This window comes from Gymnodraco acuticeps, unplaced genomic scaffold, assembly GCF_902827175.1.
Source record: "Gymnodraco acuticeps unplaced genomic scaffold, fGymAcu1.1, whole genome shotgun sequence".
In the NCBI taxonomy this organism is placed as follows: Eukaryota; Metazoa; Chordata; class Actinopteri; order Perciformes; family Bathydraconidae; genus Gymnodraco; species Gymnodraco acuticeps.
This window is the reverse complement of record NW_022990583.1, coordinates 3,142,776-3,164,616: the sequence shown is the minus strand read 5'-3', so window position 1 is coordinate 3,164,616 and position 21,841 is coordinate 3,142,776. Positions and strand designations below refer to the sequence as shown.

Genomic DNA, 21,841 nt, shown 5'->3' with positions numbered 1-21,841 from the left:
AGTAATGGATAATAAAGATTGGAACTCCATTCTTAATACACCGCCTCCGACTCTCTTTTCACGGCACTACAAGTGTGTATTTTTCTTTCATATTGCCACACTTGGCCGAACCACGCCCCTTAGCTGTGATATAATGAGCATACACCACGGCCTGTCGTGAGCTATTGCTTAAATATATATTTAAGAAATACAATATAAGACAAGCACAAGTTTCATTTGTGGGCCATATTTCATTATACCTTTTGAATTTGCTGAGGGCCGATCCAAAATGGTCCGCGGGCCACATTTGGTCCCCGTGCCATAGTTTGGACACCCCTGCTTCAAACTGATACAACCTGAAAACCCTTCCCTCACCTTTCCATGACATTATTTTTCATATATAACTTTTCAACTTCATGCAGCAATTGGACAGGTGTGTGAAGGTGAGGAGTAAAGCAGGATTTCAACTGTTCCCCAAAGCTATCATTTTCATTCTCAACACAACTACTCCCCTTGTTGTGCGAACAAATGAGTGCAACATCGTAAATGTCTTCAGGGAGCATAGTTATTCCCATTTGTACGATTTGTTGTACTGTACGTCACCTTTTACTTTCAGATGTGATCAACAACATGTCACCAAAAGTTTAATTCACGCATATCTCAACCTTTAGGCTACTAAAGCACTCTGAGGTTGAGGTTAGCAAAGGATTCTGGTTTTGGGTAAATATAAAAAAACTCAACATGTCCCAATGCTTTAAGTCAAACACTATTTCAATATTTTACCGTGACCATAATCTTTCTCTGGGATCAACCAAGTGCTTTGAGCTTCTTAAAGCTAACAATTAACTTGTGAATGACTTATTTCAAAGAGCATACATTGTGAGGGAAATAAATGAAATATTTCTTCAGATATGTTCAAGCACACGTTTCTTTTCATATGCTCTAGGTTTTATTTTATAATTCCTCTCCATTGTGCCCCTCCTGTCTCACTCATCTTTTCTCTGTATTCTCCACCCCATCTGAGTGTCTTTGTTTCCTGGATTTACCTCTCTGTCTTTGTCTGTTTTCTGCCTCTCGTTCCCTCTACTTGTGTTTTGTTCAACATTCATTCTTTACCTTTCCCTCCCTGCCTGGTTTCTAAACGCTTGGCAGGAGTTCTGCTGCAGTCTATGTTTGTTAGAGTGAATGAGTGTGCTTATGTTGTTGTGCATTCAGGCATATGAATAGGGGATGGATGTGGTTAAACAAACAGTGAGTTATGGTCATGTAGTTTTAGAATAAAAATTATGAAATTAAATGTTTCATTATTGATGTGTTGTGTAACTCCAGTGTCACTTTGAGTGCTCAGTTTCACACTGTTATATGGTTTGAATCTGTAGAAGTATTTCCTTCAGTCTAAGTTGACATCATTCATGTTTTATGTACAGACTAACAACTACAATTGTGTTCATTCTAAGTGTATTATGTTTACAAAGGGTGACGTACAACTACAGACTTTTGAATAACCATAATTCCACAATCTTAAAATCGCATTGATTCTGCTTTAGCCCATGAATTAAAAACAAGTATAGTCTGAGCCAGGTACCCATATCGTTCCAACTAAAACTATTAAAACCTTTGAAGTGATCTACTCAAAGGCAGCAGTATGTAATACAGAAATGAATGGTAAAGATAAACTGAAGGTAGACTATCTGATGAGTATCTAAAAAACATTAAATTAGTTTTATATTCTCCAAAGAAGGTGTTTGAGTTGCTCCTCAGCAGTTAGCCATTTGCCTGTTCATGGACACTTGTAGTCTAATCTGTTCACATAATGTATTACTGGAATCAATTTAGCGGCAGTGTGGTAGTGTCACTAAAAGTCACCGCAGGAAATCATGTATTGAAAGATTGGATCAAGAAATCAAGCGCTGTCAGCTAATCTGCCTCTGAGTGTGTGTTAGAACAGTAAAATGTGTATTTATAATGCATAGCCGTGATAAAGCCGCTGTGTAGCAGTTGCAGTCGGGGATAACGGGGTAGATGGCTGCCTGCTAATCTTTCTGCTTTAGTTAGTCTCATCCTCTCACTGTCTCATTACAAGAACACCCAGACACACACAAACACTCTTGCATTGCACAGCATGAATTCTCAGCTTACACACACACGTTCTTCTATTCTCCATTAATCTTTACAGAGAACATTTAGACTGCAGAGGGAAATAGTGTAACAGCCAGCCAGAGTTCCTCTTTTGAACAACTTCCAATATGCACTGCAAACTGATGCATCACCATTTTGGAGACAGTGACATCACTGAACAAGTGCCTAATTGTTTCCTCTTTTTTGCTAATCGTAAAACAATTAAAATCCATTTCTCATTTCCTTGCTTACGGAAAGCTGAAGAAAAACTAAAAAGCGCACATTCTGTTTTTGTTATTGGATTGAGTCACTTGCCAAACTGATTATCCCCCTGCAAGTGTGTTGAACAAAGCTCTGTGATAAATCGCTGAGGAGCTGTGACGAATGTTCTCATTTGAATTCAAGTGATGCTGACGGGAGATATTTTTGTAATGTCAAATGGATCTATTGGTTATCACAGGCTATGGTGATATACAGTACAGGTATACAATATAATAAAAGTACAATCGAATCCAAGCTGTCAGTCTGTGCGTCTATCTTCCTTTTACTTTCTCTGCAAGACAACATTCTTCTCTGCCAACGATTAGCTTTCTTTGGTTTGTAACCACGTTGAGAGTTTACTTTTTTAGCCCATACAGTAAGAGCTGTTTCTCTTCCCTAGCTGTAACCTCTTGTTTCAATACACTCACTTTAGCCTTAGACTGGCACGTTATGACCGTGTTCTCTACTATCCTTTAACAGTTGTGTTTTAAAGAACTACCAATACAGAACTTTACAGTTGTTTTTTTGTATCCACTGCAAAACGTTTTCACCATGGATGTTAAATGTTCTGTTTGTAATAAGGTGGTGGGTTGATTACGTTGCCTTTCTCGAGCTTTTAATAATATCATTAACTTTTATTGTCTGAGTATTTCCAAGGCTCCTCGTCCATATAGGCTTTCAAGTTTTGAGTTTAAAAGATCTCGTTTAACTTTGGAAACAGGAGACTCTATCTGCTAATGAAGATCATGTGATAAGGTGATAAGTAAGTTAAGGCAAAAGTGCTAGAGCAGATAACAAGTGGACAAATCTGATACTATTGTTTTGTCAACTGCTGTTTCAATTTGCCCTGTGCAGATTCTTGCACAGCGCAAGAGGAGGAGATCAATACAACTTTGAATATGAAGCTACAACGAGCAGCTGATTAGCTTAGCTTAGCATTAAGAATGGAAGCAGAGTGAAATAACTAGAAACTACAACATATAACTATTAATAATCAGGGGGCTTTAAAGATGGAGTTAGCTGTTCTTCCACACTTTATGCTAAGCTAACTGTCTCAGACAGATCTGAGAGTGCTAATGACCTTCTCCTCTAGCAATAGCTATAAAGGATAGGCTAAGAGTGTTTACCAAAATGTTGAAATATGACTATGACGAAGGCACCCTACCATGGCTAGTCTGCAGCGCCCTAAAAACTAAAATATTCAACTTTTAGCCCTGAGGCAGGAGGTACAGTCACATTTTTAGGTTCATGTCGCAGCACCTGTCAGTCATCCTGAGTGATTTGATACGACACTGAAAAGACCAAAATCTTGTGTCAGCCAAAAAACTAAAATCTACTCTTGAGCTGAGATGTTGCTGCCCTTGGAAGAGATGTTGTCTCTAAGAGTTCCTCCCGTACTTTAATGGCTATTGCCTTATAGCTGCTCTCCAACCCAGTCTCATGGCATTTCGTGTTCACCAACACGATTTTTAATCTATTGATTCGTGTTCACCAACACGATTTTCCCCTTTTTTTCGTGTTGCACAGCACGATTTTAAAAGCAATGTATTTCTACTGGTAATGACGCTGATGGAAGCACGGCATTCGTTTGTGTCGGCTGCCCTTAAAGGCAATGTGAGCGTCCATTCTCATTGGATAACGGAGAATTGTACACCCGGAAGTAAGTATTCCCCTTACTGTCGATTGATTTTACAGTGATATCTGCACTACTCATCGACTAAAAAACACCAGATTATCCTTGTTAATTACACAACATTGATTGGTTTAAATTGTGTGCAATGCTTTTGTATTTTTCCCCTTCGATTTCGGAGAAACAAATATGTTTTCGGAGTAAAGGATATCAGAAGACACTACACTACCCAGAATCCCCAGCTATCGTTTGGACTACACCATGTGCTCTGTTTGACAAACCCCGTGATAGTCCTCAAGCTCTGTGATTGGAGAGTGTGCTCCGAGGGTTACGCCGAGCCTCGAACAGCACTTGAAATGGGATGGAACCACGGCAGACTGTCCAAAACTGGATTTGAACGGGTCCACCGCGTCCCCCCCTCCCCCACCCCGTCCCCAGAACTACACATGCTGGCTATTCTGTTTCGCAACATGTTCTTTATCTATGGCACGTCTCTACTGGGAGTTGTAGTTTTGAAAGACGTTTTCGTATTTCCCATAATAAGAAGTTGCCAGTATTGAACTGTGTACATCCCTGGAGGTTTAGGGGGTAGGAAACACTCACATTTAAAACATTTAATTAATAAATGGGTGAAAATTGCTTGTGCCCATAATCGGCAGCATTGATATATATACCAGTGGCGAGCCGTCAGGGCCCTCTAGGCCCTCTGTGAGGGCCTAAGATATTCTAAAAAATAATATTTGAAAACATTTTTTTTTTAAAACATTTTTTTTTTTAATATTATTTTTAATATTTTTTTGTTGTTACATTTTTCATTAATTTTACCAAAATAACTTGATTCAATTGTATTTAAAATAATATTTCCAAAGAAATAAATCCTTCGAATCTGCCTGTTCAGTTTCTGTTGGAATGTGAAGGGTTAAATGCCGTCTCTGCGAGTTACTGCGAAGACGAGAGGGCTTGTTGGTCCCTCTCTACATTCACAGAGGGCCCAGCTATAGTAACTCAACGAGAGAGTAATGTCAAATGACAGTACAATTGACCAATCATATCTTCCCTCTAAATGGGCGGGCTTTATTTTCGCGGACTTTATGACAAGTTCCGCCCGCTGTGAGGTCTATGCAAGTGGTTCAGTGACGCGTCCTAAAACCCAGAAGTAAACTGCGCTCGGATTCCCTCGACAGAAAGCAGTGCGATTTCTCCATAAGATTTTGGAAAATAGCTCGAAATAAGGTCTGTGGAAAACGAACCTGTTAGATAGATGCACGTTGTGTTCAGCCGGATAATATCCACATGTCTATCCTACTTTTATTATTTTTGAATCATAAATCTAATCGATAGATTTATGATCGATAGATTTATGATTAGCAGTTCGTTCATGATGGCTCACTTCAGTGATAGTGATGACATCGTTGCGAAATTATTAACCGAGTCATTTTCAAGATTGAGTTACAATGATAAACTGGAGTGGCAAAGGATCAGCTGAATGACCCGCAAGTGCTTCATCCAAAAGGACAGGAGGATGGACTTTGTGTTTAAGTGATTTGATCATCAAAGGTAGGCCTAAGTCATTTTCAATGCGGGCCGCCGTGCCGACTTAATTCATTTGTAATTGGTACTTGGCTGTGGGTGCCCTGTCATGATAGGTGTTTATATAAATGATGTTGTTTTGTGTGGTAGAGGGTCGCTGTCATTGATGCGTTTTGCACCCCAGACCACTGTTTTGATATTCCGCTGAAGTCTACGTTGAGACGTAATATCTCTTCTTTTTTTTCGAGGGAAGGGGGCCTAGGTATAAAAAAAGTCACGGCTCGCCACTGATATATACACACATGCCAGCTAAGGTCAGAAGAGCTTTATTTAACAGCTGGTCTTATGTTTGTGACCCCTGTTGTTAATTGATAACATTACATTACATTAATTGATAAGCCTGAAACATGCACTTGTCAAGGTTCAGAGGCACATTTTGCAAATATGGCAGTAGCCATCGATCAGCTTAAGATAAGATATACTTTATTGATCCCAAGTTGGAACATTTGCGTTACATCAGCATGTGTAACAGTTAAATATGCAGTGGTGTTTATTTGTAAATCATTTAGTATAATCACACAAATTATGTGTTTTATATTTAACAATTCTGTGTTCTTTATTTATTGATTGTTCAATACCTGACAAGGTCGGAGATGAAATATCTACATACATCTTATAAGAGTATAATACATTATGTATAATATCAGTTAAAATAAGTGCTTCAACATAGTTAACATTGCTGGAGGTATGCACAAATATTGATAGATGTCTTGTAATGCACTATTGAGGAACCTGCGACCCAAGTTTTTCATTCAATGCAGAACTACACCATAGTTGTGTAGGCCTATATGATATGTCAATAAACCTTAGAAAATCTTGAAATCTTGAAAGGGATGTGCAAAATAGTCATTATATACAGTCTTTAATTAACTATTAGTAGAGAATAACGAGTAATGAATATACTTTATAGGGATCCTATTCATATCTAATAATAAAAATAATGAAATTCAATAACCTGCTTTAACCACTAGGTGTCCCTTTATATCGGCTGTGCACCTTTATGGTGTAAATTAAATACAGCCTATCTACCAATTGGATCAAATATAAAAGTCAGCCGAATTAGTGTTGATACTGCAAGGAGACGTATTGTGTGAAAAGAAATGTAAGATGTTGTTTAATGGCTGATATATTTATGATCCACGTCACGTTTTCAGTTCCTCATGTTTGTCTAGAAGTCTTCTCATCAGGGCTATATAAATACAGAACTACGGCAGATATGTAATATTTAATGCAGCCGAACCGTGTATTACAATGCCGTTATGTGATGACTTCCAAAGAGAAAAGCAAGCACACTCGGAATAAAGTATTTTATTTTTAAAAAATGTTTTCGGTCTGTTTCCGGTATTTGTTAATGACGATGTGCTGTGAGATGTGAGACTGGAATTGCACAGGGGAAAATAACGTAGGCTATCTTTAGATGCGGATTTTGTAATAATATGTTTGCGCTGTGGACCAACACTATACATTGACGGGGAAGGGGGTAGCAATAAAGATAACACCATTAAACAGTTACACAACATAACAGAAATAATATCGATAGCAGCGTCCCTAGCAACCACCTTGGTAACAATGAAAACTTCCTGAAGTAATCTTTGTAATAACTAGCAAACTAAAGATCATGTACATCCACTGCACACATAATCTGAAATAACAACTCATATTTCTCGCATCAAATGACATCAAAACGCATTTTAATGGCCAAACTAACTTTAAAATAGGCATTTTCCACCGAGAATAAAACGAAGTTCGGCCATGTTTTTTTTTTCTGCAGGGAGACATTTGAAGATCACGTGACATAGACGCCAGCCATTGGAATGAATGGCGTAACCCTCGGAGCACACTCTCCAATCACAGAGCTTGAGGACTATCACGGGGTTTGTCAAACAGAGCACATGGTGTAGTCCAAACGATAGCTGGGGATTCTGGGTAGTGTAGTGTCTTCTGCCAACCTTTACTCCGAAAAAATATTTGTTTCTCCGAATCGAAGGGGAAAAATACAAAAGCATTGCACACAATTTAAACCAATCAATGTTGTGTAATTAACAAGGATAATCTGGTGTTTTTTAGTCGATGAGTAGTGCAGATATCACTGTAAAATCAATCGACAGTAAGGGGAATACTTACTTCCGGGTGTACAATTCTCCGTTATCCAATGAGAATGGACGCTCACATTGCCTTTAAGGGCAGCCGACACAAACGAATGCCGTGCTTCCATGAGCGTCATTAACAGTAGAAATACATTGCTTTTAAAATCGTGCTGTGCAACACGAAAAAAAGGGGAAAATCGTGTTGGTGAACACGAAATGCCATGAGACTGGGTTGTGCTCTCACATGGTACGTTTTAAAAGGGAGTGCATGTGGGTTATTCAACAAACTATTTTCATTAGATACTGTATCATGCATATTGATTTTTTGCCTCTCCATTCTTACAGGAAACAAATCTTCCCCTCACTGTTGCCTCGAAATGTAGCCTCAAGATAACACATGCAGACACATGTAGCTCGCTCATAGCCTGCAGGCTCCCTGCTCTGGTTGTCACTGAGTGTGTGGTGTTTGTTTGGATACTTAGACTACTCACAGATTTCAGTTTTAGGATGATAGGTAGAAGTTCATCTCCTGCATACATCTTCGTTCTTGTCTGTCGGTTTGCCACCCAGCAGCTCCCCATTTTTCTCTCTTTTCCTCACCATCTTTCTGCATTCATTTAAATGATATCCCTCTACCGACACAAGTGTGGAGATCTCTCTTCCTCTTTCCCCCCCACCTCTCTCTGCTGTAGGACAGATAATTAATCTCAGATGGAACTCTGAGCCGTTCTCCATGTTTACATCCCCTGTGTGTGTTTGTGTGCGCCTCCTAGGTGTGTGTGTGTGTGTGTGTGTGTGTGTGTGTGTGTGTGTGTGTGTGTGTGTGAGAGAGAGTGTGGCTCCATCTCCATATATTTGTATGCATGTGTGTGTGTGTACAAATGTGTGTGAGTGTGTGTTACTTGCTAATTTGATTAACGGGTGTAAACAGTTAAGCTAACGGTAATGACTACCAAGCAGTCTGCTGCTGTAGCCAGTGGGCTTCATACTGATTACTATCATCATGAAGATAAACCCATGGAGCAGGGAGTGCATGTGTGTGTTTGTGTGTCTCTGTGTTTTGTGCACAGTTAGCCAGTAAGAAATGTGTGTTTGTGTTTAGTCTAAATGTGTGTGGGAATGTGTGCACATACTGTTTATCTTTATTTGTGTGTTGGACCAATGCTTGAAGCCTTTAAGCGTGTTTTAGTGTGAGAACTACAGCAGGGAAAGATAATCTGCCAAATGGCCACCACTGCTGCCTGTATTGAAACAAACAGTGAACATGTTGTCCATCACAATGTTGCAGATGGACATACCTCTAAATGTGGACTGCTGTCAGGAAGAGACAATGTCTTCTCCCACCTTAGTACGTTTAACTAATGGGTCTTATCGAAGTTAATTCCTTTGTATAAAGCAGTCAAAATAATGTTTTTTTACCTTGACATCCAAAAAGCATTTCCAATCAGATACCACTTGGCGGGATTAAGGCCTTTCCCTATCTGACACCTCTGGTTGTAATGTTTGGTTATGATTAAGCAATTGGTTAAGGTTAGGGAAAGATCTTGAACGTGGTTAAATGTGACCACAGTTGTCAAAAGTAAATATTTAACTGCCTCAAGGAAATGTAAAGGTCCTTTTTTAATGTTGTTATGTGTTGTAATGTAAGCAATGCAACAAGAGAAAGGTTCAGTGACAGTGGACTAGTCTGTTGCATCCTCTCTATATCTTCTGTTGGAAGTGTGGTCAGAGCGTTACCTCAGGCTTTGAAACTGTCCTTAATGAGGAGATCAAATTCACTTCAATTAAATGCAATAATATGTAACTGAGTTCTAACTGTTGCAGAAGGGTCTGCATCAATAACCTACTTCTAGAGTTTAATCTGTAGTGGAGTGGTATTCTGATATGTTTCACAATATGCTCCTCTGTTCCCCTCACGGCTCTCTGCTCAGCGTTTAGGTTCACACCACTCACACACACTAACACACACTTCATGCACACACACAGGCATGAAAGCTCACAAGCAGAGACGCTAATAATCAGAGAACACACACACAAACATGCCAGCGCTCACACAGCGGCAGAATGCAACTGGGAGGCTGCTCCCTTGCCTTGCCTGGAGAGGGAGAAGCTTATTATGGAGCCTTATTGAAGGCTTCAAAGAGTTTAAATTAGGGTGGAGAGGAGGGATTAGGAGACGAGCTAGAGAAAGAGGAGGGGAGAGGCAGTGGAAGGGTGGGTAAGTGAGAAGAAAGGAGGTGGATAGTGAGAGGGAGGAAGTGGGAGAAGAAAAGAGGCACAAATAGAAAGAAAAGATAAGATGTGTGGAAGAGGATGTGGGGAACCTGGAGAGGGGAGGGATGGAGAGGGCACGGGGAGGAGAGAGACAAATGGGAGGAGGTGAGTCAAAGAGTTTGCTGGCTCATGCTGATCTTACACTAGACGATGTTTGAAGTGATTTTAGAGTTTATTTCCAAGAGGGAGTCACAATGCTCGCTACGAGTAAACTCAGTCACAGCAGTCTTAACAGTCTGTTCTCACAAATCAAACACATGACACTGTAGGAAATGTGTTGCTCTGGTGCAATGGATGAAACAGGCTGTGTTCATGTCATGCACAAAAGGAACATGTGTAACCTTGACAGAACAAACAAAGGATGTACAATGCATGCAGCTTTAGAAAACTAAAAACTAAAACAAATTCTGTCGCAAAGGGACATGAGTGAGTAAACTGCCACTATTATTATCTACTGATACCACTTCAGAATGATTTTCAGATGGATGATTAACCCTGTACACTACTGCTATTTATCAATGGACTGTCATGATTATGCTATTGTGGAGATTTTCTCAGATGAAAACTCAAGGTCTTTGTGCTTGAGGACAGATTAGCTAAAACAATTGATACAATTCAGAACTTAATTAATAAATAATTTAATCAAATGTTATCATTAATATTTAACTTTAATACATGTTATTACTATGGGCCGCCATATAGCTCATTGTAGAGCCCCATAAGGAAGACCTGGATTTCAAATCCAGCCTGACACCATTTGCCGCATGTATCCCCTCTGTGTCCCCCTTTAAACAGTCACTTAAATAAAGGCACTGGTTGCCCAAACAAATCTTTAAAACAACATATTATTAATATTATAATAAGGACTAAAATATGACAAAAACGAATGTATGTTTGCGTCATAATAAAATACCATACTAAATCAGAATCAGGTAGGAAACTAGAAAATGGAAAGGGCTTCACTATGAAAGACTTAATGTCCATTCCCTGGACATTGCATCGAGTTTGGATCCGACTTTGTAACAACTTAACACACTGACAGAAATCACAGAATAAGGAGATACGGAGAGCGCAGTAGAAGGAGAGAAAGAAAAAGTGTGAAGTGATGAGATAAAAGAGTGGAATGAGAGGAGAGAGACGAGGGGACAGAGCGAGGAGGGATGCTTTGACCTACAGGGATGAAGAAAAGGCTGTCAAGGTTGCTACACATGGAGCACCGAGAAAAGCCCCGGACAAGAGAAAAGGAAAGGAGATCAGAGGAAAAGAAAAAGGAAAGAACAAATAAAAGGCATTAAAGAGGCGAGTGAGAAAAATGGATGAGTGGAGAGGGGGAACAGTGCGACTCAGAGGGACAGAGGAAGGCTGTCAAGGTCGCTAAACAAGCAGCAGAGACGAGGACCTAAAGGGATTGGCTGCAGCGCTGAGCAGCAGTGACCTGTTAGTCATGCTTACACACACAAACAAGGCAGAGAAGATCAAATAAAAAAGAATTTGCTGGCAAAACAGAGATGACAAAGATATAAAGAATGGCCGAATAGATTGGAAGAAACAGAAGCAAATAAAAAAAAAAAACATGGAAGATTTCAAATGTGAAACTCTAACCTCTTTACTAAACACTTTCCTGAACTAGTGAAACATGCCATGTAACTGCAGGAGTAAGTCTACGTGTTTCCTTTCAAATCTAGTCCACATCAACAGCAAAAGACTACAATTAAATGTAATGAGCTTATCTTTTTCTCACCCTCCAAGCTACAGCAATTTGGGTCAATTCAGTTAGCCTGAGAATCGTGCTGTTTTTCTTAAATGTGCCACCAAAGCACTTAGCACCACTGGGACTCATGATGACACACAGACAGGCGGATGCAAGTCTGTCGGTATCATAACCTGTCTGTCTGTCAGTCTGGAAAGCGTTAAAAGCAGAGGAGGATGTCTACGTCCTGAGTGTTTGTGTGTGTGTGTGTGTGTGTGTGTGCTCTGTGATTGCCCTGGGGAAAACAACATGGCATAAAGCAACCATCACCTGTGTGTTTGTGTGTTTGCCTAACGGCATACAAAGGTAACAGCACAGTAACAAAATCCGCCACAGATTTTGGAAAAACTTTACAAATGCAACTCAGTCCTCAAACTGACATACCTGCAGCTGACACACACACACACACACACACACACACACACACACACACACACACACACACACACACACACACACACACACACACACACACACACACACACACACACACACACACACACACACACACACACCATGTATACATCACTTCAGGGGACATTACATTGACTTACATGCATTTCCTGGAGACTTATCCTAACCATAACCAACACATGCCTACCCCTAACCCTTAACCTAACCCTAACCCTTAACCTAACCCTAAACAAGTCTTCACCCTAACATTAATGATTCCCCTCATGGGGACCTCCAATTTGTCCCCATAAGGGAGGCCAGTCCCCACACGTGACTGTGGACAGATTTAGGTCCCCACAAGTATGGGTAATGCTAGGCCACACACACACACACACACACACACACACACACACACACACACACACACACACACACACACACACACACACACACACACACACACACACACACACACACACACAGAATAGATGTTCCCGTCACTTGAAACTATCAATGATAGTTTTCATTTAATGTTTCATTAAATACTGAATAATACCCACCAGGTGTTAGTCTTGACCATGTCTCCTATCTGTGTTGTCTGAAAGCTAAGTGTGAAAAACTGAATCAATTACAGTTCACAGGTACATTAGCCATTGTTGAAATTCAATATATGTATAGTAACCAAAACACTGTGTTGTGAAGTGTTTTTGAAACATTAATAAGAGGGTGACAGATGGACAGATGCTGGCTCAGGCCATATGAAAGTGGCATCACCATATAACGGACAGACACAGTATAGCGACTCGGTGGTCAACATATTTATCAGAGCCAGATATTTTCATCAGAAGCTGGTGGAGACCAAAACAGAGCTAAAATGAGGACTCACATTTGTCAGGTATATGGAACCAAAGTCCAAATGTATACAAATATTTTTCCATATCTGTAGGATTTGTAAAAAGGAAACCGTCATATCAAATCAATATTTGTCAGTGGATGTCTTTACATCTTATTTTGCTCCCCCGAAGTTACCCCCCACAAATATATAAAGAATGCCTAAAGAAACATGGTGACAGTGTTGACCGTACACGCTCTTCTCTCAGTGTTTCCAGTTCACCTAATATCATATAACTTGGATTTAGCTGATGAACACATTTTTGGTTGGCCTGATAAAACACCATTTATTCGCTGTTGGGGGAGCATAATAGTTTGATCATAACTTCCAGTCTCGATTTATGGAAATTGTTGCCATTGTTTGGTTTTTACACCCAAATGAGCTCTCTTTCATAACAGCACCAGCCGCTCTGAACCAGAAAATGGGCCCGTGGCCTCGGAAAATGTGTTTTATTCCGGCACTGTACATCTAATTGATTTATTTACACAGAAAAAGCAGCTGCCAGTTTCTGCTGAATGTTTCATGTTGTGTCTTCAGTAGTCTGCTCTTTGAGGACTTGGCAGCACTATCAGCTTTCTTATCATTGTCCCGGTTGGGAGAATAAATCAAATTGTTATGAAACAGGATTGGCTTGCAGCTCAGGGATGACCAGAAATAACGTTGTGAGGATGTTTGTAGAAGTAAAACATTATTAATAGAAATGGAGTTTTATGGATATATTTTATGTATTTATGACAATACTCCGATGGTTTCCCTCTCACTTCCAATCATTCTTTCTCCGTCTCTATTCGTCAGTGACAATCTCATCCCCATAATACTCACACACAGATTTCTGTGTGACTATCGAAAGTGTTATCTCTGCATTGCAGACTATTAAACATTGATGTGTTGTTATTGTAACAGCAGCAATCTGGATCATCCAGGCTGAATGACCCAAAATAAAAACACTTTGGCTTGCGACAACACGGATTCTCTGATAAACAACTGTTTTGTCTGCAGTGAACAATTAGAGCATGCTTTGCTCAAAACCATTTTGGCGCACGATAATCTTTTGTTCGGGAGTTATTGTTTGTAAGAACCCTTTTTGGGGGAAATGTATTATCAATGGTAAGCACTGTGCAATGCTCATAAAAACACCAGAGACCAAATAACTAACCAACTACTCACACCATCACTTTACTATATCTAATTGATCAGAAAACACGCATATTTCCCTGTGTCACTGTTTGATCTTCAGTCGTTGATACATCACAGGATTGTCTTCATCTACTCAAGATTGAAGGGTTTCAACATTTCCAAACCACAAATGGATTTGAAAGAAAGTTCAAATTATTATCTCACAAAGTGAAAGTGAGATGTCGTGGCTCATTCTTTTGGATATTTAAAACGGTGCCACATTAACAGGGCTCCGCTTCTTGACTCACACGTTAAAAAAAAGTCCAAATAACACTGTAGGCGCTGATTTATTTACTTCTTCCTTAAAATTAAACAAACAAATGAATAAAATGATCAGTGAAACGTGAGGTCAAAGACTACCGATTCCCCGTTCCTTGCTGGAGACACCCCTTCCTTATATCAGCTGATTGATCACAATAAATCAAAACTATTCTCTGAATATTGAATTCAATATTAATTCATAAATCGAAAGAATATATTAAGATCTACATTTATTAGAAAATAATACATTTATTATCAACACAAAAAATGCTCTAACATGAGGTAAAACCTGTGTATTCCTCACCATATCTACTTCTGCAGACCTTGATCTAAGAGAATTTCACCAAAAGCCTGATTTACAAAATAAAGAAATGATGGTGGTTATCATGTTGCACTGGTGGGTGTAAAATAAATATATAATGGATAAAGTCTTTAGACCTTTCCCTTTTTTTCTAACAATGATTCTCTAGTACTGTTTAGTTTTAAGAATAACCACTTGGACTTTTTTAAAGGTCACCTATTATGCTAAATCCACTTTTTCATGGCTTTTATACATAAACATGTGTCCCCTCTGTGTAAAGAGATTATGAAGGTTTCAGGAAAAAGATTCTCTCTCTTTTTGTCCTGATCCATTTATATAAAAACCTGTCTGAAAATGAGCTGATCAGATTTTGGCCACTTTATGATGTCATAATGATTTTTTGGCTTGTGTAACCATTAGCCAATCACCAACCAAGGTAACCCCCCCCCCCCCCCCCCCACACCTTATCACCTGAATCTCCTCCTAGAGCACCATTGTGTTCTTTTTAACCAAACATCTCTCAGAGGGGCGTGGGGAGTGGCAGTTCATTTGTACAAAATCGGCATTTTTTTTTAACAGGGCTAACAGAGGGGATTATGGGATGCTACAATGAACGATCTGTTTGGTATCTCGAAGCAAACACTTCAGAGACAAGTTTTGTATCTGATACTATATTGTTAGAAAGAGTAAAATAGGGGACCTTTAAAGCCCTTTAATCTGTCTTCTAACTTTAGGAGTGCAATACTAAATTGCAGAAGTATCCCTTTAGTTTTTATTTGTATTCCATTGGTGTCATGGTGGCTCAGGGGAACCACCGAGGGAAGAAGAAACCTGACAGACAAAACTTTAGTCAAAGACAATGTGTGAATGTCTTTACATAGTGGAATTAAGGAATTACCGGCTTCCAGGGTGACTAATAGAGAGTCAGAAAGGTTGGTTTAATTCATATGAGAATTGTGCCCTCTCTCTCTGTCTCCCTTTCTCTCTCCCTTCCCCTCAATGTGAGAATGTCAGCAGCTCAGTCAAGCAGGATAATTCAGTTCTCACTCTGCGGATAAGGACTTCTATCCAGCTTTAGTCTGTCGCAACATTTGTTCCACATTTAAATTAGACTGCTGCAGTGGAATGATTGCATATAGATTTGGAGGAAATGGGAGAAAAGGGAGTAAAGGAGGAGGAGCTGTGGCAAAAAGCAGGAAGAGAGTGAGAAAACTCAACAGGGAAGAGAGGAGATTGTAGAAAGACACAAAGGAAGAGTACTACTTTTCCTTGCCAGAAACATTCAGTACAATCAGCTGTTGTTGTTCACCATCACTCTGGTCCCCATGACTACTGTCCTGGAGTCTGATGCATACAACTCAAACAACACACATCTGTTAATAATAGGCTGGAAATCAGACATGGCATGTGAAACTGAATGAATCTGAGAGGGCATAATACAGCTCACCTGCTACACATCCAATCAATGGGCCCTCAACCAGGATGTATATTTAACTCATTTATAATCGTATCTATGACAATGGGAAGTCCAAATCATCCACCTTTTTTGTGGTCCTAATTCCAATCCTGATTTGATATTCTGCCAATAGCTAGTCTGATTTGATGCTACTTACAAACTGAAAAGTTGAATAAGTATTTATCTGCAACTTAACAAAGAAGCATACCATATTTCCATCTGAAATGTTGCGGAGTATAAAGAATCATCAATTAGAAATTGAAGTAGCTCAGGTAACGTATTAGAACGTCAGGATTGTACTTCAAAAACTGTGATCTGGTCTTTATAATGCCCGCCCGCTGTCTTCTCTTTTAAGACCGAAACTGTACTGAAATAGTGTAATGGAATTTGTTTCCCTGTCTGTCCATATTCCAGTCAAAGGCTGTTGTTTCTATGGACAGTGAGGTGACACTGACTAACAGCCTCAAACAGCAAGCAGAGCTACACACCTTAAATAACAAATCATATACGTTTAAAGTTAAAGCCTCTATCTCCTCCACTTGATGAACAAACTATAGAATAAACAGTATATCTTATTTAAATGTTAAATAGTTGTCAAAATGGCTGTAGAAGTAAACAAACTTGACAGAGAAACTCAATCTTGGCTCTATATAAAATGAACAGTTTTTATAAACTGCAGCAGTTCAAGTCCTTCAATAAGCTTTTAAAGAGGATGTGACACAAACCGCACTAAAAAGCAACTGTTTAAATTTGATTTACTGAGTGCGGCAGGTACATCAGGGGAATATATCGATGTGACGTTTTAAAAGCTCCAGATAAATGTTTCCTTTTATCAGGAGAAGCATAAAGATGAAGCTTCCTGTTTTTAACTCTTGAATGTCTTCTCAATAAATACTTTATATTCCAGATCAAGATGTGTGTGCTGTAGGCTGGAGAAAGAATGAAGATGTCTTTGATATACGGTATGTGTGAGAATGTAAGTAATAGCAAGGAACTGTGTTTTTATTTTGATATGTGTGACATGATGCGTGCCTGTTTTGAACCGTACACGTGTGTTATGTACAGTACGTGTGAGTGTGTATGTGTAGGTGTCTGTCATACCCATCAAGGGGATATCTGTCTGAGCGTGATCTCCCCATCTCTGTGTCTCTGTCTCTCCACCACTTCCTGTGTTCCTCCCCCTCTCCCCCTCTCTAACCGATGGTGACAGTTGTTCTTTTTAAAGCAGAGTGGATCAGAGTGCGGGCAGAGCGCTCTTAATTATGGATGGCCTGTTTATCCTCTCAGGAGCACCCAGGGAGGCAAAACATCCATTTTAACTTGGCCACCCGAGCTAATATGACAGGAATCCACACACTGATTCTGCTTTATAACACCTCAAAGTAACAGCCCCCATAACTTCTGCTCATCATACACACACCAAACACAACACTGATTCAGAGAGTATGAGTTTAAGTTGTTTATTTTATGTGACGTAACTGTCTCCATCATCGTCTGGTAAGACACTTTTATTTGTGTTAAAAGAAGAGAACAAAAAAAGACATGTAAAGGATAACGTGGAAATGCATGTACCGAAACAAACAGTATCTCTCTGCGTGATGTGTGAGCGCGTCGGCCAGGCGCAAAACCAAAGGACAGAAAGGAACACGAAGTGGGAAAGATTGCTCTTTTTCTAACCTTCCAAGCATGTCTGTTATTGATTTATACCACAAGTAAAACTCAACTTCAAATGTACCTGCCTGGTCTCTGTTATACTTTTGTGTCCAAACCTACTGAGCCGTTTGGACTGATGTTACCAGTTACCCATCTCGGCCATGTCCCACAGCTATTATCTACACATTGTTTTCATTAATTATGTTTTTGGAAACCTAACGTTGACATTTGTAAATTACAAAATAAATACTGCACCTATCTGTTAACTTGTCTATTATTCATTTAATCAGTCAATTATTGTTTGGACTACAGCTTATAGGAAAACCCATTTTCACAGATCCTAAGGGAAAATATATTTGTTTGCTTTGTCTGGCCGTTAACCCAAAACCCAGAGATATTCAGCATGCCATTTGACATATGACCTTCAGAAGGCCTTAAACAACAAAGTTAGAAGCTCAAAAGAGTTGTTTAACTTGAGTTTATAATATTTGATCATAGCTGAAAACAACGAATGTTCAGCATTTGTTTTGCTTTTTCAACACATTATTAGTTACATTTCTGTTAATCAACTACATCGAATAAACTACTGACTTGTGCGTTTTCACGTACAAGTATGTGTCGTGACATTTTCTCTGTATTATGTTGTTTATTTGTTTTGGTCCAACAGAACCACAAATCCCTGTAACAACAAATTTCATACATTTAAAAATGCATAAGAATAAATCTGTAACCCGTTTACTCAGGCTCTGACTGACGCCGAGGGATTTATTTGATGTAGAATTGAGCTGACATCCATGATCCATATATACAGTAATTTTGCAGCAGTGGATACTGCAGATTCATTTAGTTTGTTTACCAATCAATCTGTGTGTAAATTGCACAAGAGAAGAGATTGAATTTTCATTCTTTACGCAAATATAATGTGACTTTACTTTAATGTAATTCCATTAAACCTCAGCAGCACGTTTGGGGTTCAATAGTGTTTCATTTAATCTGAATGCTTTTGGATCCCTTATCTAATCTGATTAATTTAAGATTTGAACATTTGTGATATACTGTGAGGTAACAATAACTCAACTTTAAAAGGCAAAACCACAACGGTTTGCAGTTCATAACCTTACTTAAAGATATGCTATCATGCTATTTTTACGCATATATTATGGGTCTCAGATATATAGAAATATATAAAAAACATGTCTATGACGTGTTTTGCTCAAATTACCAAACAGATCATGCATTTTAGACTTCCCTCATATCCCTCTATTCCAGACCCCGAGGTTTTTTGCTGGGAGGGGGCGCTAATGCCTGCTCAGAATTCTACGAGATTCAGCTAAATGCTGCCGGGATTAAACGCCATATCATGTTCCAAACCACATCAAGGATTATTTCTGAAACAGTATGGAGCTCAAATGCTTTTTCTCTTGCGGGTTTACCACAAGGTGAGTTCCTTTTTTTATTTCCTGCTTTTTTACACATACTCTCTCCAGTTAGCTCTGAGTGTTAGCGATGCTTGCTAATGTAAACATAGACCATAATACTTCGAAAACACATCGGCATTGTTTCTGATAGCGACGTTTCTGATAGGGCCGTGGGTGTAAATCCAGCCCACATTTCCGATATTACGTCATATCGGACGCAAATCTGGATCAGCTCCGAAAAGAGATGAGGTTTTGTTTTCTGACACTTTGTGAGTTCCCTGACACACCGGGGAAACGTATTCATGTAGGAGACCTTTAAACAATGTTCAATAAAACTGCTCCGTGCTGGGAGTCAGTTTAATTTGTTTTGGTGAATGTATGTGAAACTGTGAAAACATCCAACTTGAAGACAGGGCTTCCGAGGGGCCCGCACCGCAGGGAGCTAATGTCAGGGGTGTGAATGCAACAAATTAACGGGTACAGTCAGAGCCGGCAAGACTTCACATAGCTATCTGGCTCTGGCTCACTTTTTGAACATGTGGTGAGAAACTGAAAGTTAGTCTTTAGGCTTTTAGAGGAAAATGTTTCTCAGACAGATCTCACCCTCAAAGCCCCAAACCAATCAGTCAGTCCTCTGATGACTGAGGCTCATTGAGCTCTTTTCTGATTGGTTCTGAAGGCAAGAAAAGAGCTAGGATTGCCCCAGTGGGAGGTTGGGAATTGGCGTCTTTAAGTGTTTTATGTGTTTCTCTTAATTCCCTCTAACTCTTTAATGTTTGTCTAAATTTAATTTGTGTGTGTATGCACGATAATTCCTCTAAGTGTGTAGAACGCTGTGTAATGGAGTGTTCGTATGGAAGCTTGTGTGTGTACATAGAGAAGTTTTTAATTAGCTAATGCTGCAACACATTGTGGCAATATGTGGTAGACAGAAAAGCAGATGTTTATTGTTTTTAATAGTCTAACGATGGTGATCTCTGCCAGTGCTGCACGTTGGAAAGTGTTGCCTACTGTGTCTGCAGACAGTCAGAGAAAAGAAGCTTTCAGTACAAACTTTCACCCTCAACTATGGAGATGATGACATGCTGATCGATGTCTTTTTACTGTCTCAGGGAAAATCACATTCACTCTTTAGTAGCATCTGTTGTCAGCAGTGGGGCAACACAATAACACAAGCAAACATGTCCGTCCGCTTTCATTTCAGATATCTATCTTTAGAAAGCTTTGTTCCTCTCCCTGCTTCTTTCCATCATGGTCTAAACTGCTCTAAGTCTACATATGTTGTATGAATTATGTAACATGAGTGGAACAAATAAAGGGAAGAATGTAAACAAATAAAAAAGTTAGCAAATGTCAACCATACAACCCTCTGCCTCATAATAGCCCTTTCAGATTTACTCAACACTATTAAATGTTATTATTATTAAAGTGTGTAGTTTTATGGGGTATCAGCAGATATAGAATTACATTTTCTTAGTGTTTTTATTACTGTAAAATCACAGGAAATTACAAATAACTGTGTATTTGTTATCTAAGAAAGAATACGGCGAGTAACTGTATACAGAAACAGCTATACATTTGCACTGACATTTAATGGATATAGAGCCAAGAAGACGCCACGTGTATATATATGTCTGAGACCCATTTGTTTTTCAGTAATGTATTGTACTTGCGTTCAGACATTAACCTTTACATGTAAGGCCCAGGAAAAAACAACGGTGACATAAAGGGAAGAGGAAGAGACAAGCTTTGGAAACAAGCAGCATGTTTAAAGGGCTATTAATACAGTTGCTTCCTCAGAGTGGAAATATTTCAAATGGATTAAGAAGAATTGCATTCTCGTCTGCACAGGTGATGGAGATTTAATGTATACCCAGTATAAGCCTTATTTTCACTCTCACTCTCTCTCTTAATATCTTTTTCCTCTGTTCACTTTTGTCTCAATCTGCCTCTCCAGATCTCTCCAGTTAACACGCTCTTAACTCCTCTCCATGACGAGAGATTCGCTGTGTTCAGCAGTGTGTCACAGCTTAGCATTAGTGCTCCACAAATCACATCTAGATCATGTTCGCTTTTTACCTGCCAGCCATTTATTACTCTGTCTCCCTCACACACACCTTCAGGACAGGAAGCGATCAGGAAGTTCCCACAGGCACCGGCCAATCAGAATCCAGCACAGAGCAGGAAAATCCCCCTAGGCCTGCCCACCACAACCGTGCACGCACACTGTGCTTACAAGGACACACACACACAACCCTGTAGGTTGGGATACTATAGTGCCTAGGGAGTAACACCAGTATGGAGAGGACACTCGGAAGGACTACAAACACACACTTACGCACGTGCATACAGCCTCACACACACGTACAATGGGGAGCAGGATAAAAATACTGTGCTGACAAGTCAATTAATCAGATGTGAAGGTGCCGAGCAGAACAATCCTTTACAAGGCTGGAGTTAAAAAACTGTGTGTGTGTGTGTTATTATATATATATATATATATAGATATTGAAGTTGCTCAGCTTAATAACCTGTGTCATAAACTGTTGATTAGAACAAAAACAAGTTTAAACAGCTGCATTTTGGATTGAATGTGCTTGGT

General features: G+C 39.4%; 1 long non-coding RNA gene across 1 annotated transcript; it reads left to right on the top strand.

The window, feature by feature from the left end:
• The first annotated feature begins 5,179 nt into the window (after positions 1 to 5,179).
• Positions 5,180 to 17,978, top strand: LOC117554073. Its single transcript, XR_004570216.1, has 3 exons — positions 5,180 to 5,221; positions 17,076 to 17,144; positions 17,394 to 17,978. It is a non-coding gene; the product is annotated as an uncharacterized LOC117554073 (long non-coding RNA).
• The last annotated feature ends 3,863 nt before the right edge of the window (positions 17,979 to 21,841 follow it).